Raw genomic sequence first — 19603 nt, 5'->3', positions numbered from 1 at the left:
TTATCAAGATGCTCTGGAATACCAGTCTCTGCCCTACTGACTGACCAGACCTTCAACCCACTGGTAACACCCACTCTGGGAGGCCTCTTTACAACACCAGAATTCTTTTGTCTCTGCTAAAAGGGCACTCCTTTCCCTTATCAGGTCTCCAAAACCAATCTGTAAAGAAGGGTTATTACTCCGACAGGACACATGGCCCAAGACTTTACGACCCCAGATCTTGACTGAGGAAAGGCCATAATGTACCCTGCTTTGAATTTAGGGATGAGTTCACAACCTGGAATACTTATAAGATCAATAGTAAGAAAAACTTATAAAGCACATATTCTTGAAGGATTAGGGAATTTGACCTTTCCCCTCTGAAAGGCCTTCTCGCGAGCATTGCAGTGAGGCCAAAACCATATTCATAATCTCTTTTTTTTATATGTAATAGGATTTCTTTGATTGCATGAACTATGAATCCACAACTCCCCTCGGAGACAATATCAGACTCCTCCATCTGGATTTATTAAGCACATATGGCCAAAAGTGCACTGATATATACATAACAGTCTCAGCATGCTCAATTCTGAGTGAAATCTAAATAGCTATCATCACTGAACTGTTATGAAATCCACTCTCTCTAAATTTATGTTAACTTTTCTTATGTCTTGTTATTTCATTCATAAAATTATTACATCCATGTCTTAACCCTATTTTTGTAATGTTTGCATATTTTTATACATGTATTACTTAGTGACTACATCTTCATCTCAAGTATAACAGACAGAGGAACATTATTTGAATGATTAATAATAGTACAATACGTGTGTAATAATCATACTCTGTATCTTTCTTTATCGCTCTTTTCTATACTCTTCTATCTTCCTACGTGTCTCGAAGTCATGTGATTCTTGATTAAATGTAACTGCTTTCCTATATATAATTGTGGGCTTTATATTGCTTATAAGAACGTCTTCAATCTATCTATACATATTTGGACTAAATTTGCATCTTTGGTAAAGTTAGAATTAATCCTATCTGGCCAACAGAAATTAGTGCTAAATAGGCAACCTTAGATTTCTACAAAGCTAAGTCTAGGATACACTCTCGCATTGACACCTGCAGAGTCAAGGAACAATCCATCTCAGCTCTGAGTTCTCAGTGAAGCTCAGGCTCGCCAGTTCGTGATAATCTTTGGTGTGGGGTCATCGGCGGCCCAGAGAAGATTCAGGATCAGGTGTTATTTCCAGCCGACCATGGCCACACATAAACTTTAGTGACCCCCTTGCATGAATGGACCGGACAAATGAGAATTGTCCCTTGAAATTAATGCAAGATATTTTCCACTGATATTCTATCTCAGGGTGCCTATATAGAGTTTCACTTTCTAGAGATAATTCTGTCCAGGTCAATATTTCCTACCCTTGTTAGTCTATATAATAATAGAAATAGGAATCTCCTCCCCTTCAGTCAACCCACCAGTAGTGACGTTAACTTCTAGCTCCGTTAGCTTTTTTTGGTTAGGCTAGCCTTAGATGAGTTGGCACCATAGCTAAACAGTTCTCTGGCTTGTGCAAAAGTTCTCCTCTCTGATCCCAGTTCTCCCCTTTGGTGTTTTGCTTATTATTATTATTATTATTATTATTTGATTTATTTTATTCATCTCCTCAGTAACCTTTCTTTTCTCCCTCAGTTGTCATTCGTTTGGTCTGTATGCCTGAGCCAAGTCCAACATTGTAGCTTATAACACCTGTCTCACAACGTCAATAATTTGTTTATTCATTAATCAATGACCTTCACAATTATTCACCAAGTTGGTCATCGTGGCAAATTTATTTGAAGCAATGGTATTCAGTCACTGCACAAAATATGACCTAATTTGGAAATTAGACTGATATAACGTTAATAAACCTTCGGTACTTCACAAATACTTGTTGACTTATTTTCCCTACATTTTACGGTGGTGCCCCTTTAATAATTCTTACCATTATGTGCATTTGCTGCAAAAAACCCACTGAAATTCTCTGGAATGAAACAATCCAACATGACAATAAATCGCTGGGTCAAGAAATCAGCACAATTGTCTGTAATAGACAAAATCAGACAGACTCAACTCAATGTTTAGAAACTCTTCTTACGCACAACCACTTTCGAGATGCATAGGGACTTCTTGACCCAGAAATGATCCCATTCTCTTGAAGTTCATGGAGATGTTTGCGCACACCCTCTATATCTGCTGGAGCTAGGCGACGAGATCTTTCTCTGAAGGGGTTTGACGCCGTGAACCTGATCTCATGCATAGTACTTTTAGAACATCCAACATCCCACTCATGGCGAGAAAATACTTCCCCTCTCTCCATCGTCTTCTCGCAGAGACATTGCTTGGCCTCCTCGGGCATTGGAAAGTCTCCAAATCACACGCATTAGTGTATTTGTCATCTAAGGGTTAGGACATGCCTCCAGCTGTGGAACCATAGTGACAGGAAAGATATTATCAAGCGGCATTTCCCCTTTCAGAACAACAGGATTGCTGGAGACATTTCTCACAGTGACAGTAACATTCTTCTTGGCCAAGACAGACGCTAAGTGAACTTCATCTCTCACCTGTGCTTCCTCTGAGGAATATACCTCTTGATGCTGATCTACCAGTAACAGTGAGTTGGTAAGTTTAACAGGGAAATTGACTTGATTCTTCTAAGGGAGCTCCGGTCGCTTTCAGAGTCTCATAAGCTTTCCAGATCATGGGGTGTATAGTAAGAGTTTTTAAAAATCGTGCGCCATCTTGAGTTCGGCAGGAATTAAACAGTTTCCGCACTATCTGAGTGTTTGTTCCCACTAACAGGGCTACACAGAACTAAGAAACAGGATCGGGACACACTAATGCCAACGTGTCTATGGTTTCCTGCACTTCTGCACTTCCCCCAGTAAACTCAAGCTTAATTAACAGATACCCACCATAAAGATGCTTATGAGAACTCAACCCCCATATTTCCAAGTCCTCAACTGACTCTATTGGCAAATGTTTCAAATGTGCTTCATAAAAGTTCCTGTACAAAGTAGTGACCTGCGAACTATCTAAAAGTGCCGTAGTATAAATCCCTTCTATCTGAACTGGTACATCTGATGTGGGCCCCACTAAACCCTCAGGTAGCTTTGTGGTGCTTACCACTGTAGATGAACATTTGGTGAAATGTGCCTCAATTGGAGCTCTATGTCATTCCTTCACAGAGCTCCCATGAAGTTTCCCTTCTGCCGGGTCATGTTAATCAGCTTCTGATTACCCTTTCTCAAGTCTTCAGGAGTCTTACATTCTCTCCTGGTGTGTCCATCTTCCGTTCACCGGTAACAGAAAATACCTGCTGTATTGGGTCTGGATTTTGTTTTCTCTGATACATCATCATGTATCATTTGACCTGCAGTCCTAGCTTCTTTCGCTAGCCCGCAAAGTGCCAACCTCACAGTAGCCACATTCAACAGTTTAGCAACTTTAGTTGACCGTTCTTTTACCTCTTTCTTTAAACTGTCTAATTCAGGCATTATAGCAAGTTGAGATACAGCAGCAGTAGCAACTTCCGCTCTCACTCCCCGTAAGGCCTTGAGCCATTCCTCTTCTTCTCTAATTTTCTTAATCAGCTGTGAAAAAGAAATGGAATCTTGTAGGGTACGGGTCATTCAGATCCACCATATCACTGGTACGGGCACCTTTCACCAACATCCATATGGGCTTTATTCAGAAGTGCTCGATGCAGTTTATCCAACCCGTATAGGAAGGGCAGAGAGCTTCTCACCCTTATCTTGGTAGGTGTTTCTAAACTTTGCCAATAAATCTGCCCCACTCTCAGTAGTGCCATATGCAGTATCTAGGGCCACCAAACAGTCTGATATCAGCAGCTGGTCCCCTTAGACTCTCCACACTACACTGCCACTCACTGATCATTTGAGTAGCTTGTTCCATCCAGGCATCCTACTCCTCCTCTCCTGAGGGAACTGGTCTAACCTCTGAAAACACCCTTAATTTACAGTAACTAAGCTCTGCGACTGGCACATGGCCACACCTGTTAACCAGTTTGCCAATGGCATACACTAGAGCTACGCTAAGTTTGGCTTTAGGGGGTTGATTAGCTCTAGCCATGGCCAGGACATCTTGCATAAATTTGCATCCTGCTGTAGCAGCATAGACAGTTTGGATCTCCAGAGCTGGAATTCCCTACTAGACTACTCGCTAGATGCACAGGCCAGGGACCCACCTCTCCTTCAGTGCCAAAACACTTTGACTGTACCCAACACACTTTCAATAACATCATTTGCTACATCAATGGGAACCTTGCCCAGCTCAATGGCATTGGCAAGGATAATATTCTCTTGCCTACTCCACTCAACAGCTTGACTCATATCCGAACTGCTAACTCTATGCATCAACAAGTAATCTTGGTAAACAGAAGAACGAGAAAAGAAAATAAATCAATCAATAGATCCCGACGGTGCCTCCAAAAATGTAACTCCTCCCTAAAGGTGTCCTAATGAAATGATAATTTAGGGGGACCACATCTTAGTAACTGTATGTTAGCTCAATCTAAGTTAGTTCAGTGCCTCCAGAAACAATCAGCGGGGGAGGGAAACCCCCACAACTCAAACAGGAAAAAAACAAAAAAAACACCAATCATTACTTCTCTTACCCTCAGAGGCCTCAGTTATAAATTAATACATAATTCTATTTCTATTTCACCCCACAACTGACAATGTTACAAAAACACTTCAGTTGTGAGTAATGTAAATTGGCTGATGCCTCATAAGTCATGGAACATTTATATAATAGAAATCATAGGATGTCCAAAAATGATGAAGATTTTTGGGCTAGTCTGGTATTACAATCCAAAGTATTTTGCATAGCAATACTGACTCTATAATGACCTCAATTGTCATAGTAAATCATCCAGTTTTTCACCATCATTTAAGTGTGTGGAAACAAAAAATGAAGTGCACAGCAGAGACGCACCTTTTTTTTAAATCAATGGTTTAGCATCTGTTTTATAACGTCTCTGAACTGGCAATGAGCCACCAAATTATGCAGAAACAACGTATATAAAATGTAAAAGGAATCTACAAATACAGCTAAAATGTTTCTGAAAGGTTAGATAAGAATAGAAAAAGCATTGATCTTGTACATAATTTTAACCACTTTATGTGGAAAAATAAGAGATAAAAATGTATCACACGGTATGTAACAACTGCATTTTCAAGGCATGAGGGCCAGCGCATTGAGCAGCATCTGGATGGCTCCAAGAGGGTCTACGATATCCTTCTGCTGCACTTGTTGAAGAACCCAGTCTGGTACAAATCTGCGTTAAGAACAATCAAAACAAAGAAATGAGACAAAAGAAATAATTCATGAAATGAAAGTAAGTTCTCTTTAGTCTTACTCTCCAACATTAGAGCAGAGAGTTATAGGGAAGTTATAAAGCCAGTTACACAGCTTGGCTGGCTAGCTACCTGTAAAGACTTCTCAAACATAACCTGCCATTGACTTGTTCTCTGGGTGTCCATTTTGTACTTTCGCATTGGAAGGCGGTAAATGCTGCATATGCGGTCTGAGGCCCTGGGAAGTGTTCTTACCCCCTAGTGGGGGCAAAACACCAAATTAAGTACACACACCCGCATCAAGGCTTGAATTACTCCGTGTACTAATGACATCCTGGAAATACCCACCATTGCATGTCCTTCATCCTGTACCAAAATCACCAAAAGGAAACATGCTTTGGTAAAGATGCTGCCTCCTTTGTCAGCCACCTTGTCCCCAGCTTTCTCTCTGTAGATCTGGAGCAGGTCCAAGAGTGTGTCCACAGAGTCTTCCACCTCATAAACCGTATCTATGGTTTTGTTGTAGTACAGCAAACCAGTCAGACAAGAGACTTGAGAAACAGAACTCTTCTGACCACACAAAATACAAATGATTGCATTTGTAAATTAATCAATGATCTATGCATCAAACTGTACAGCAACATTAAGCATAGCATGCAAGGACAAAGCAGAAAACTGAACAGCAGAAAAAAAGTATATAAAATGCAGATCTTTGCTGGTAACAATGCAAGATGCTGCAGATGAATACTCTGTATTTGGACTTGACCATGTAACTTTGATAAATTAAGAGGAGCTTGGATTGCCAAGGTGATCTCAAGGAAGGAGATCACTGTTCACAAGGCACTCACAACACTCTGGTGAAAGTCTGTAATTAAAGATACTGCAACCCATCACAACAAAGCATCAAACATCTCTCACCTTGAAACGACAGTCATGTTTTTGTATTCTGCGCATGATTCTCTTACCCGAGTTCTTTAAGGCCATAAAAATGTCAGCATAATTGCGATATTCCAGAAAGTAACTCAGGGCAGTCTTGGTCTTGTGACACAGCTTGTCTCCTTTGGCTTCCCTGTTGACTTTCCTGAGGCAATGTCGGATGGAAATGACCTTGGAGGCATCATTGAATTTTCTTGAACTACGACCTCACTAAAGGGCCTAGTGATGCCATAAAAGTCATTGCTGCATGATATTACAGCTTCTTACAACAGCATATTGTTAGATTCTGTGTTTTCTCCTGTTCTATTGACATTCAAGCAGGACATCTCACTGCAAGCCCACCATTTGGCAGGAGACACTGTTTTTGATTGTTCACCTTCAACTATCTAGACTATCTATCCCCATTTCTCAAGTCTATAACACCATCACCTAGAACTGTATAAAGAGTTTGGCCAGCTAACAGCTCACCAGAGAATGATGCAATGCATCATCATGTGCTCTGTTGGCCAAGTGTATCTATAAATAAACTTTCTTCTTCATTAACTCACATGTTGCCAAAATTTACTGTGATGTTTCCAAGGTAATTGACACAATGAGCATCTGCAAACTATGTAATTTAAAGCATCCAGACACAGTCACCAAATAAAACTTTAAAAAAAAAATTTTTAAAAAGCACAAAACAAATATTCAAGAAAGTTCTTTCCCTGCCTGCACCTTTATAATTCTACATCACAACTTTTCTTTCCTGCATCTCAGAACAAATCTTCTGGCCATGTGCTGGATAACAGTGGCAGCTTGACTGCAGTGGTGAAACCATAGTAGCATGTCAGGTCTTTATGTTTGGCTTACTTGTTAGCTGTAAATCAACACAATATCTGTAAAATAGCTTGTGAGATATATTGGTTGTATCAGACTTGAGTCAGGTTATCCAATCTCAAAAGGCAGGCTCCTGCTCACTCATGTTTGAGTATACATACATGCTTAAATTGAAAATAGTATACTTTTTCCTCAGAAGGCACATCCATGGCCAAACTACTAGCCCCCCCTACTACACCATCCAAGAAAAGGTAAAGAATACCTAGTTAGCAGGTGCATAGTCGTTAAATAAAGCTCAGATGTTTGAACACTGCTGTTTGAGTCTATACTGCTGTTAGGACAGGACATCGGTGCACTTGGGCATGCTCGTTTTCTGGTGGACATGTACATTTCATCACAGTTGAACACTGCCAAAGCCTTAGCATTAGAATCGCCCGAGTATGGAAAGAGTTCTGTACCTGGATGTACAGGATGGAGGAGATTTGCCTCTGGGCTGCTGTCAGTGCCCAGTGAGCTCGCAGGGCCCTCTGGATCCTCACCGCACACAGATGATGATACGCAGCAGCACAGAAACGCCGGAGCCCCACAACGCGTGCAGCTTCCTTTGCCTGGAGACGGAGGTGATGAGGTGATGCAAAGTTAGAGCTGAAAGTGCATTTTCAGCCACTGAAATTCATGCAGTCCAGTTGCAATTGTGATTGCACTGAATGATGTACTACCTGAATATTTATAACAGTGGACGTCAGGGAGTCTGTTACCCAAATAAACAAAGCTCAGTTGAGGACAGGCTCAAGGGCTTTTGGGGTTAGTGTTAAAGATGACAACACGCCATGGTTTTTTTATGTGACTGACATTTTGAATCGTCACCACCCTCTTTTTAGAAGCTTGTTCTCCCTAGGATGTTGGTCAAAAACAGGCTGCAGTGGCAATATCAGGCACAGATGGTGCACTGCCCATCATCAATGCCACACTACAAAAAACGGGTAGAAATGCACATTTCACATTTACACATTTAATCTGGCCAGAGATGTCTCAGAATAAAATAATTTATTAAATTGTTCTAGAAACATACAACGTTGACCAGCTTTCCAACAAAGTGATGCTTCTCAACAAAGGTTCCCCTCCCCAATGCATCAAATGTTCATAGATACTGAAAGTCGCCTGCGGATTACTTACGCTTCGCCTCGTGAGCCTGCCACAGCAGAAGGCCTGCAGAGAGACAGCAGCACAACCCACCTCCTCCAACGCTCCTGCAGCCTGAATGACGGTGGCAGCTTTGTGCATCGCTGCTATATTATCACATACACAGGGCCCTCTGAAAGTTGCCCCCTGTAAAGATATCCTGCTCGCGTTCTTGCTGGGCTTTCTCAGTGCTGAGTACAATCTCCCGTGCCACCTCAATCTTCTGGGTCTAAGTGCTCCACACCTCCCTGGCTGAGTTCAGCTTCACGTGCAGAACCTCACCATTGACCTGAGATGTGGCATTTGCTTAGTGTAGGTTTAAAAGGAGCTTCAGTTCGTCTTCTAATCGTTCATTATATGTTTATTTGGTCCGAGGTTGTTCTTTGGTAGATTACCATACAACATGCCTTAATAATTCTATGTCAGACTTGACCTTTAGTGGAAGGGACACACGTTTGAGTGCTTTGGTTTTGTATACGTGTTGATGGCGGTTGGGGGAATGTGTTCCAGACGCATTATGGAGCTCTTCACTCAGGACTGATCCCTGTTGAGCAAGCTGAGGAGGCCGGCTGTCAGCCGTCTGCAGAAAGTACACAATGTTGACCTCGCGCTGCCCGTGCTCCGAGAGAGAGGGGTAGCCCTGTCTGATGAGCACGGTACTAGAACACTCAAGATCATCCATGGGCCCTGTACATGCATCACTGCTTCTAGATGAACCATGCACTCGTAACAATAAAATGTTGGAACCATTTTAGGGACAGTCACCGATGCCAGAGACATAGTAGATGGACACAGAAGACCCTTAATCTTCTGTGGAAAATCATCTTTCCCTTTCAGGTATTTTGTCTTATTCTGCTTTACATCCTTTGTGTGCTCTGACTGTGTTTATGAATTTTAGAACACTGGATGGCCTTCAACATGCCCTCGGAAGTGAGCAGCTGGCAAGCCGCCCTGCAAGGATAGTTCAAGTGCCATCGGGCCGTGTACATTTTGAAGGACCTCTCTTTGGTTGACGTTTTGGGTATGTTGAACTTCTCATCTCCCATGGTTAGGGATCAGGCATTCAATGCAACGTAACTTCTTGTGAAATGTATCTTAATACGTTAAAAAAAACAGAATGGGGGGGGAAAACTTTAAAGTCATCAGGAGTGAGAATATAATTTATCCATAATGTGAACCCTCTTTCCTGTTTCTCAATCCAGCGCTCATCATAAAACATGTTCTTGGCAGCAAATGGCAGTGGATGCCTCGGAATGGTTGTTTGTAGGATACATTTTGAGACCCTGAGTCTGCCACTACTGCCTCCGTTTTGCTTTTGGAGACTGTTGAAGGGTTAAAAAGCACCTTCTTGGGTTGAACACCTTCCTCATCCAATACATTACCTGCTCTATTGTAAGACTTGGTAACTGTGGGAGAGGAAAAAGCAGTAATTGCCTTGTCATCTGATACTTTGTTTGATTTGATAAAGAAAGTTAGCCTTGGCAGACCAACATCGATCTGAGCAGAGGCCTCGGCAGCACACACAGCTACTCCAGATTCACAGTCTGCGCTTGACTTTTCACACTCTAGGGAATCAGAAAAGTTGAAGCTTGAGCATGCATGCAGAGGGCTTACAGCATGAGTTAGATCGGATTCAATAACAGCCAACGCATCCTTTATTGACAACACTGTCATTCCTGGCTCTTGACCTTCACCCTTGCTTGTTTTACCAATAACAGGAAGTGGACTTTGAAAGCAGGATGTTAAGGGTCTGGAAAACCTCTCTGGGGCACTAATTGGGGAGATTGTCTTAGTTAACACCCTGATTTCTTTAAAATCAGTTTTACATAGTGGTGCAGAAGATTTCTCTGTAGCACCAATAAATTTGTCAACAGGCAGCAACAGAACAATTGGAGAATTCTTCTGAACAGCTAGCTAAAAAGGCTAGATCAGAGGAAACAAGAGTAAAACAGGGCTACGGTTAATTAAATGTATGTTTTGGACATGACTGGATAGCCACGTTAGTGACTGCATACTCACTTGGATGGTGAAAGATGTCTGGTCAACAGAGAAGCCTTTGGAGGATGGTATTTTATCCACAATTACTGTCGTTGTTGCGTCCTTGGTTGAGTTTTGAATCCGTAAAGGTAAAGATTTTGACGAACCTAACTTTATCGTCCCAAAACACACAAAAGGAGACCTTGAAAACTCAATCAAACCGAGAACTGGAACATTGTTTTCTATGTTCGTTTTATCATCGCTTGCACAAAATGGGGGATTAAGTGGTGGACTCAGATCCAAGAAACTGCGCCATTTTCTAGTTTATTTTTTAAAACTGATCATCGCAATACACAATCCAAAAGAAACACTGATAGTAAAGTGAACACAGCTGTCTGCCTGCTCTGTTAAAATCCTCTTTTAGCGTTCTGTCCACACAGGCCAACTGTAAAACCACTGCTATATTTTCAATTTAAGAACCAAATGGTTCACTATTTATATTATAGGATGTCAATTAACAGTCCAATCACTGAGAGAAAAACAAAATATAGCCTATCAGAGTTTAAGACAAGTTTAAACGTTTAAAGCCACGCCCATAATGTAGGATGTTATGACCTCATTCAGATGCTTCCCAGCGTTTGCTTGCATACGCTACCCAGATCCAGTTTTAACATGGGAGTTTAATTATTGTTGATGGCGTTTATTTATAGGTATAGGCAGCAAATATAATATTATTTAAATATAAAGTCTACAAATTGATCATTTCTAGTAAAATCATGGTTCAACCTAAAATGATACAACTGAAAACAAATGTAAATTAAATTAAATATCTGTGATTGGGTATATAAATGCTAGACCTGTTGTCAAAGAATTATGCAGCTTGCGTTCTTTACAAATGCCATACTTGCAAATTTTGGTGTTGGCTGAACACACACACTTCTTCTATCTAGAAAAGCCTCCCACATGCCAGCCAGTCATCAAAGTCTGCTAGTGGGGAAAGGGTGACCCTTGAGTGTGTGTGTGTGTGTGTATGTGTGTGGTGTAGGGGTGTGAGTAGACATTTACTCTCATTCTCTCATGCATTGCAGGGCCTTTGCTCCTCCCAATTTCAACAGTAGTGGAGGGCATTTGCTTCTTTGACCCTTTCTGGCGGACCAGGAAGTCCACAGCTCTTCTAATTTTTTTGGTACAGTATAGTTTTTGCCTTTTTCTCAATCCTTTTGTCCTCACACTTCGTCCCAGAAAGCCCTTCTCTCCTCCTCCACCAGTAATGCTGGAACAGGGAAGGGTCTTACCCAAACCTTTGCCAAAGAATTTTGTAACGTATATAATTGTCTAAAATGTTTTGGCTGCAGTATTAATAGCTTTCACTGGAACTAAGGGGCACAGCCCAAACCCTGTAAAACATCCCTACTCTTGGCATTATGCATTTGCATAGCTAATGTCCATAGGTCTTGTGCCAAAGCCAGACATGTACAACAGACTGCTTGATGGTGAATTCCCATTCATCGCTCTTGAGAACACGTTTCCAGTGCTCCACAGTTTAATGGTGGCATGCTCTCTACGGCTTGACCTGAGGTTTGGTATTGCGCATAGTAATCTTAGGATTCTGTGGAGGTGCATGGCCACGGAAACTCATTTCATGAAGCTCCTGACGCATAGTTCTTCACCAGTGATGGTCCTTGGCTTGGATCCTGTTTGAAGAGAAAGTGTTTTGAAACCTGGTGGGAATTCTATTCTCATTTAAAGGTTCACCTTTATTTATTAATCTAAGAAACTGAGTCTGGATTGTAATTGGAGCGCATTATGATATATAGGTTTTTACACTATGGACATCTTAAAGAAGCATGAATAACTGACATCAAAATATCCACGGAAAGCCATTTCATGAAGCTTCTGATGCATAGTTCTTGTGCTCATCTTGCTTCCAGTTTGGAACAGTTTAGTGAGTGATGCAGCAGAGGTTTTTTATGTTAAATGCTCACTACTCGCTGGTGCCCAACAACAAACACCTGAAACCATGTCCTTATTTACCCAGATTTGTATGTAGGCACTGATGGGGATTGTATTGTGATGTTCTTGAGTGCTGACTCCTCTTAGGAAAGGGTGTCTAAAACATTTGAACTCAACCACTTGGAGGGTGTTCACACACTGTTGGCCATATAGCATGTGTTCTCTGATCCATAATTCACACAATTGCGGCCGCGTTCATGTAACTGAGTTTTAAAAGCTCTGCTCCAGGTGAGGGTCAAACTCACAAGCTCGGCATGGCTTCAGTCGTACTGCTATATAAGTACCGCGCGCTGACCGATTGTGCCACTGGAGCACAAAAACAACATTTTAGCCCAATATTCTAATGTACCTAACTAGATAGCTAGCTAAAGTTGGTCACATTAAAATGGAAGCTGCAGCTCTGAACCTCGTGACTGATTAACTGTTCTTGCTCTTGGTGTACCTCTCACTGGGTTTCAAGGAGAAATATCTGGGTTCGGCTTTCTTGAGTATATCCTAAGCAGGATAAAAACTTGTGTGCAGTATTCATCACTGATTTTGCTGTAGGTCAGACTCCATACTGAACCAAAGGCACTCTACTAGCTGACTGCCTCTCCTCCTCCAGATGCAGGCGTACTCTTCTCTTCTCCTGCTCAACCTGCAGCACTGTGACCACTTTTCCTTGGCTTCGATCCTGTCTGAAGAGAAAGTGTGTTGAAACTTGACAAGACTTCTACTTTTTTCAAGGTTGACCGTTATGTGTTAATCTAAGAAACTGAGTCTGGATTGTATTTGGAGCGCATTATGATATATAGGTTTTTACACTATGGACATCTTAAAGAAGCATGAATAACTGACATCAAAATATCCACGGAAAGCCATTTCATGAAGCTTCTGATGCATAGTTCTTGTGCTCATATTGCTTCCAGTTTGGAACAGTTTAGTGAGTGATGCAGCAGAGGTTTTTTATGTTAAATGCTTCACTACTCGCTGGTGCCCAACAACAAACACCTGAAACCATGTCCTTATTTACCCAGATTTGTATGTAGGCATTGATGGGGATTGTATTGTGATGTTCTTGAGTGCAAACTCCTCTTAAGAAAGGGTGTCTAAAACATTTGAACTCAACCACTTGGAGGGTGTTCACACACTGTTGGCCATATAGCATGTGTTCTCTGATCCATAATTCACACAATTGCGGCCGCGTTCATGTAACTGAGTTTTAAAAGCTCTGCTCCAGGTGAGGGTCGAACTCACAACCTCGGCATGGCTTCAGTCGTACTGCTATATAAGTACCGCGCGCTGACCGATTGCGCCACTGGAGCACAAAAACAACACTTTAGCCCAATATTCTAATGTACCTAACTAGATAGCTAGCTAAAGTTGGTCACGTTAAAATGGAAGCTGCAGCTCTGACCCTCGTGACTGATTAACTGTTCTTGCTCTTGGTGTAACTGTCACTGGGTTTCAAGGAGAAATATGTGGGTTCGGCTTTCTTGAGTATATCCTAAGCAGGATAAAAACTTGTGTGCAGTATTCATCACTGATTTTGCTGTAGGTCAGACTCCATACTGAACCAAAGGCACTCTACTAGCTGACTGCCTCTCCTCCTCCAGATGCAGTCGTACTATTCTCTTCTCCTGCTCAACCTGCAGCACTGTGACCACTTTTCCTTGGCTTCCATCCTGTCTAAAGAGAAAGTGTGTTGAAACTTGACAAGACTTCTACTTTTTTCAAGGTTGACCGTTATGTGTTAATCTAAGAAACTGAGTCTGGATTGTATTTGGAGCGCATTGTGATATATAGGTTTTTACACTATGGACATCTTAAAGAAGCATGAATAACTGACATCAAAATATCCACGGAAAGCCATTTCATGAAGCTTCTGATGCATAGTTCTTGTGCTCATATTGCTTCCAGTTTGGAACAGTTTAGTGAGTGATGCAGCAGAGGTTTTTTATGTTAAATGCTCACTACTCGCTGGTGCCCAACAACAAACACCTGAAAGCATGTCCTTATTTACCCAGATTTGTATGTAGGCATTGATGGGGATTGTATTGTGATGTTCTTCAGTGCTTACTCCTCTTAGGAAAGGGTGTCTAAAACATTTGAACTCAACCACTTGGAGGGTGTTCACACACTGTTGGCCATATAGCATGTGTTCTCTGATCCATAATTCACACAATTGCGGCCGCGTTCATGTAACTGAGTTTTAAAAGCTGTGCTCCAGGTGAGGGTCGAACTCACAACCTCGGCATGGCTTCAGTCGTACTGCTATATAAGTACCGCACGCTGACCGATTGCGCCACTGGAGCACAAAAACAACACTTTAGCCCAATATTCTAATGTACCTAACTAGATAGCTAGCTAAAGTTGGTCACGTTAAAATGGAAGCTGCAGCTCTGACCCTCGTGACTGATTAACTGTTCTTGCTCTTGGTGTAACTGTCACTGGGTTTCAAGGAGAAATATGTGGGTTCGGCTTTCTTGAGTATATCCTAAGCAGGATAAAAACTTGTGTGCAGTATTCATCACTGATTTTGCTGTAGGTCAGACTCCATACTGAACCAAAGGCACTCTACTAGCTGACTGCCTCTCCTCCTCCAGATGCAGTCGTACTATTCTCTTCTCCTGCTCAACCTGCAGCACTGTGACCACTTTTCCTTGGCTTCCATCCTGTCTAAAGAGAAAGTGTGTTGAAACTTGACAAGACTTCTACTTTTTTCAAGGTTGACCGTTATGTGTTAATCTAAGAAACTGAGTCTGGATTGTATTTGGAGCGCATTGTGATATATAGGTTTTTACACTATGGACATCTTAAAGAAGCATGAATAACTGACATCAAAATATCCACGGAAAGCCATTTCATGAAGCTTCTGATGCATAGTTCTTGTGCTCATATTGCTTCCAGTTTGGAACAGTTTAGTGAGTGATGCAGCAGAGGTTTTTTATGTTAAATGCTCACTACTCGCTGGTGCCCAACAACAAACACCTGAAAGCATGTCCTTATTTACCCAGATTTGTATGTAGGCATTGATGGGGATTGTATTGTGATGTTCTTCAGTGCTTACTCCTCTTAGGAAAGGGTGTCTAAAACATTTGAACTCAACCACTTGGAGGGTGTTCACACACTGTTGGCCATATAGCATGTGTTCTCTGATCCATAATTCACACAATTGCGGCCGCGTTCATGTAACTGAGTTTTAAAAGCTGTGCTCCAGGTGAGGGTCGAACTCACAACCTCGGCATGGCTTCAGTCGTACTGCTATATAAGTACCGCACGCTGACCGATTGCGCCACTGGAGCACAAAAACAACACTTTAGCCCAATATTCTAATGTACCTAACTAGATAGCTAGCTAAAGTTGGTCACGTTAAAATGGAAGCTGCAGCTCTGACCCTCGTGACTGATTAACTGTTCTTGCTCTTGGTGTAACTGTCACTGGGTTTCAAGGAGAAATATGTGGGTTCGGCTTTCTTGAGTATATCCTAAGCAGGATAAAAACTTGTGTGCAGTATTCATCACTGATTTTGCTGTAGGTCAGACTCCATACTGAACCAAAGGCACTCTACTAGCTGACTGCCTCTCCTCCTCCAGATGCAGTCGTACTATTCTCTTCTCCTGCTCAACCTGCAGCACTGTGACCACTTTTCCTTGGCTTCCATCCTGTCTAAAGAGAAAGTGTGTTGAAACTTGACAAGACTTCTACTTTTTTCAAGGTTGACCGTTATGTGTTAATCTAAGAAACTGAGTCTGGATTGTATTTGGAGCGCATTGTGATATATAGGTTTTTACACTATGGACATCTTAAAGAAGCATGAATAACTGACATCAAAATATCCACGGAAAGCCATTTCATGAAGCTTCTGATGCATAGTTCTTGTGCTCATATTGCTTCCAGTTTGGAACAGTTTAGTGAGTGATGCAGCAGAGGTTTTTTATGTTAAATGCTCACTACTCGCTGGTGCCCAACAACAAACACCTGAAAGCATGTCCTTATTTACCCAGATTTGTATGTAGGCATTGATGGGGATTGTATTGTGATGTTCTTCAGTGCTTACTCCTCTTAGGAAAGGGTGTCTAAAACATTTGAACTCAACCACTTGGAGGGTGTTCACACACTGTTGGCCATATAGCATGTGTTCTCTGATCCATAATTCACACAATTGCGGCCGCGTTCATGTAACTGAGTTTTAAAAGCTGTGCTCCAGGTGAGGGTCGAACTCACAACCTCGGCATGGCTTCAGTCGTACTGCTATATAAGTACCGCACGCTGACCGATTGCGCCACTGGAGCACAAAAACAACACTTTAGCCCAATATTCTAATGTACCTAACTAGATAGCTAGCTAAAGTTGGTCACGTTAAAATGGAAGCTGCAGCTCTGACCCTCGTGACTGATTAACTGTTCTTGCTCTTGGTGTAACTGTCACTGGGTTTCAAGGAGAAATATGTGGGTTCGGCTTTCTTGAGTATATCCTAAGCAGGATAAAAACTTGTGTGCAGTATTCATCACTGATTTTGCTGTAGGTCAGACTCCATACTGAACCAAAGGCACTCTACTAGCTGACTGCCTCTCCTCCTCCAGATGCAGTCGTACTATTCTCTTCTCCTGCTCAACCTGCAGCACTGTGACCACTTTTCCTTGGCTTCCATCCTGTCTAAAGAGAAAGTGTGTTGAAACTTGACAAGACTTCTACTTTTTTCAAGGTTGACCGTTATGTGTTAATCTAAGAAACTGAGTCTGGATTGTATTTGGAGCGCATTGTGATATATAGGTTTTTACACTATGGACATCTTAAAGAAGCATGAATAACTGACATCAAAATATCCACGGAAAGCCATTTCATGAAGCTTCTGATGCATAGTTCTTGTGCTCATATTGCTTCCAGTTTGGAACAGTTTAGTGAGTGATGCAGCAGAGGTTTTTTATGTTAAATGCTCACTACTCGCTGGTGCCCAACAACAAACACCTGAAAGCATGTCCTTATTTACCCAGATTTGTATGTAGGCATTGATGGGGATTGTATTGTGATGTTCTTCAGTGCTTACTCCTCTTAGGAAAGGGTGTCTAAAACATTTGAACTCAACCACTTGGAGGGTGTTCACACACTGTTGGCCATATAGCATGTGTTCTCTGATCCATAATTCACACAATTGCGGCCGCGTTCATGTAACTGAGTTTTAAAAGCTGTGCTCCAGGTGAGAGTCGAACTCACAACCTCGGCATGGCTTCAGTCGTACTGCTATATAAGTACCGCACGCTGACCGATTGCGCCACTGGAGCACAAAAACAACACTTTAGCCCAATATTCTAATGTACCTAACTAGATAGCTAGCTAAAGTTGGTCACGTTAAAATGGAAGCTGCAGCTCTGACCCTCGTGACTGATTAACTGTTCTTGCTCTTGGTGTAACTGTCACTGGGTTTCAAGGAGAAATATGTGGGTTCTGCATTCTTGAGTATATCCTAAGCAGGATAAAAACTTGTGTGCAGTATTCATCACTGATTTTGCTGTAGGTCAGACTCCATACTGAACCAAAATCACTCTACTAGCTGACTGCCTCTCCTCCTCCAGATGCAGTCGTACTCTTCTCCTGCTCAACCTGCAGCACTGTGACCACTTTTCCTTGGCTTCCATCCTGTCTGAAGAAAAAGTGTATTGAAAATAGACAAGACTTCTACTTTTTTCAAGGTTGACCGTTATGTGTTAATCTAAGAAACTGAGTCTGGATTGTATTTGGAGCGCATTATGATATATAGGTTTTTACACTATGGACATCTTAAAGAAGCATGAATAACTGACATCAAAATATCCACGGAAAGCCATTTCATGAAGCTTCTGATGCATAGTTCTTGTGCTCATATTGCTTCCAGTTTGGAACAGTTTAGTGAGTGATGCAGCAGAGGTTTTTTATGTTAAATGCTCACTACTCGCTGGTGCCCAACAACAAACACCTGAAAGCATGTCCTTATTTACCCAGATTTGTATGTAGGCATTGATGGGGATTGTATTGTGATGTTCTTCAGTGCTTACTCCTCTTAGGAAAGGGTGTCTAAAACATTTGAACTCAACCACTTGCAGGGTGTTCACACACTGTTGGCCATATAGCATGTGTTCTCTGATCCATAATTCACACAATTGCGGCCGCGTTCATGTAACTGAGTTTTAAAAGCTGTGCTCCAGGTGAGGGTCGAACTCACAACCTCGGCATGGCTTCAGTCGTACTGCTATATAAGTACCGCGCGCTGACCGATTGCGCCACTGGAGCACAAAAACAACGCTTTAGCCCAATATTCTAATGTACCTAACTAGATAGCTAGCTAAAGTTGGTCACGTTAAAATGGAAGCTGCAGCTCTGAACCTCGTGACTGATTAACTGTTCTTGCTCTCGGTGTACCTCTCACTGGGTTTCAAGGAGAAATATGTGGGTTCGGCTTTCTTGAGTATATCCTAAGCAGGATAAAAACTTGTGTGCAGTATTCATCACTGATTTTGCTGTAGGTCAGACTCCATACTGAACCAAAGGCACTCTACTAGCTGACTGCCTCTCCTCCTCCAGATGCAGTCGTACTATTCTCTTCTCCTGCTCAACCTGCAGCACTGTGACCACTTTTCCTTGGCTTCCATCCTGTCTGAAGAGAAAGTGTGTTGAAACTTGACAAGACTTCTACTTTTTTCAAGGTTGACCGTTATGTGTTAATCTAAGAAACTGAGTCTGGATTGTATTTGGAGCGCATTGTGATATATAGGTTTTTACACTATGGACATCTTAAAGAAGCATGAATAACTGACATCAAAATATCCACGGAAAGCCATTTCATGAAGCTTCTGATGCATAGTTCTTGTGCTCATATTGCTTCCAGTTTGGAACAGTTTAGTGAGTGATGCAGCAGAGGTTTTTTATGTTAAATGCTCACTACTCGCTGGTGCCCAACAACAAACACCTGAAAGCATGTCCTTATTTACCCAGATTTGTATGTAGGCATTGATGGGGATTGTATTGTGATGTTCTTCAGTGCTTACTCCTCTTAGGAAAGGGTGTCTAAAACATTTGAACTCAACCACTTGGAGGGTGTTCACACACTGTTGGCCATATAGCATGTGTTCTCTGATCCATAATTCACACAATTGCGGCCGCGTTCATGTAACTGAGTTTTAAAAGCTGTGCTCCAGGTGAGGGTCGAACTCACAACCTCGGCATGGCTTCAGTCGTACTGCTATATAAGTACCGCACGCTGACCGATTACGCCACTGGAGCACAAAAACAACACTTTAGCCCAATATTCTAATGTACCTAACTAGATAGCTAGCTAAAGTTGGTCACGTTAAAATGGAAGCTGCAGCTCTGACCCTCGTGA

General features: G+C 41.9%; 1 long non-coding RNA gene and 7 other non-coding genes across 15 annotated transcripts; all 8 read right to left on the bottom strand.

Moving 5' to 3' along the window:
- Positions 1 to 1811: 1811 nt before the first annotated feature.
- On the bottom strand, positions 1812 to 9437 carry LOC145653854 (uncharacterized). 8 transcript variants are annotated; one of them, XR_014120095.1, is made up of 6 exons: positions 7812 to 9437; positions 7551 to 7700; positions 6306 to 6421; positions 5689 to 5849; positions 5501 to 5598; positions 1812 to 5321 (listed from the first exon to the last, which is right to left on the bottom strand). It is a non-coding gene; the product is annotated as an uncharacterized LOC145653854 (long non-coding RNA). The 8 variants fall into 8 exon arrangements; XR_014120093.1 differs by having other exon boundaries at positions 6306 to 7700; XR_014120091.1 differs by having other exon boundaries at positions 5689 to 6421.
- Positions 9438 to 13475: 4038 nt separating this feature from the next.
- trnai-uau (transfer RNA isoleucine (anticodon UAU)) lies at positions 13476 to 13568 on the bottom strand. The gene is given in 2 exon segments: positions 13476 to 13511; positions 13531 to 13568. It is a non-coding gene; the product is annotated as a tRNA-Ile (tRNA).
- Positions 13569 to 14465: 897 nt separating this feature from the next.
- On the bottom strand, positions 14466 to 14558 carry trnai-uau (transfer RNA isoleucine (anticodon UAU)). The gene is given in 2 exon segments: positions 14466 to 14501; positions 14521 to 14558. It is a non-coding gene; the product is annotated as a tRNA-Ile (tRNA).
- Positions 14559 to 15455: 897 nt separating this feature from the next.
- trnai-uau (transfer RNA isoleucine (anticodon UAU)) lies at positions 15456 to 15548 on the bottom strand. Its single transcript is given in 2 exon segments — positions 15456 to 15491; positions 15511 to 15548. It is a non-coding gene; the product is annotated as a tRNA-Ile (tRNA).
- An 897-nt stretch (positions 15549 to 16445) lies between these two features.
- On the bottom strand, positions 16446 to 16538 carry trnai-uau (transfer RNA isoleucine (anticodon UAU)). The gene is given in 2 exon segments: positions 16446 to 16481; positions 16501 to 16538. It is a non-coding gene; the product is annotated as a tRNA-Ile (tRNA).
- Positions 16539 to 17435: 897 nt separating this feature from the next.
- On the bottom strand, positions 17436 to 17528 carry trnai-uau (transfer RNA isoleucine (anticodon UAU)). The gene is given in 2 exon segments: positions 17436 to 17471; positions 17491 to 17528. It is a non-coding gene; the product is annotated as a tRNA-Ile (tRNA).
- Positions 17529 to 18420: 892 nt separating this feature from the next.
- Positions 18421 to 18513, bottom strand: trnai-uau (transfer RNA isoleucine (anticodon UAU)). The gene is given in 2 exon segments: positions 18421 to 18456; positions 18476 to 18513. It is a non-coding gene; the product is annotated as a tRNA-Ile (tRNA).
- Positions 18514 to 19410: 897 nt separating this feature from the next.
- trnai-uau (transfer RNA isoleucine (anticodon UAU)) lies at positions 19411 to 19503 on the bottom strand. Its single transcript is given in 2 exon segments — positions 19411 to 19446; positions 19466 to 19503. It is a non-coding gene; the product is annotated as a tRNA-Ile (tRNA).
- Positions 19504 to 19603: the final 100 nt, after the last annotated feature.

Source organism: Electrophorus electricus, chromosome 26 (assembly GCF_041902795.1).
Source record: "Electrophorus electricus isolate QZ-2024a chromosome 26, ASM4190279v1, whole genome shotgun sequence".
Lineage (NCBI taxonomy): Eukaryota > Metazoa > Chordata > Actinopteri > Gymnotiformes > Gymnotidae > Electrophorus > Electrophorus electricus.
The sequence above is the reverse complement of the archived record's forward strand: the minus strand, read 5'-3'. Positions and strand labels throughout refer to the sequence as shown.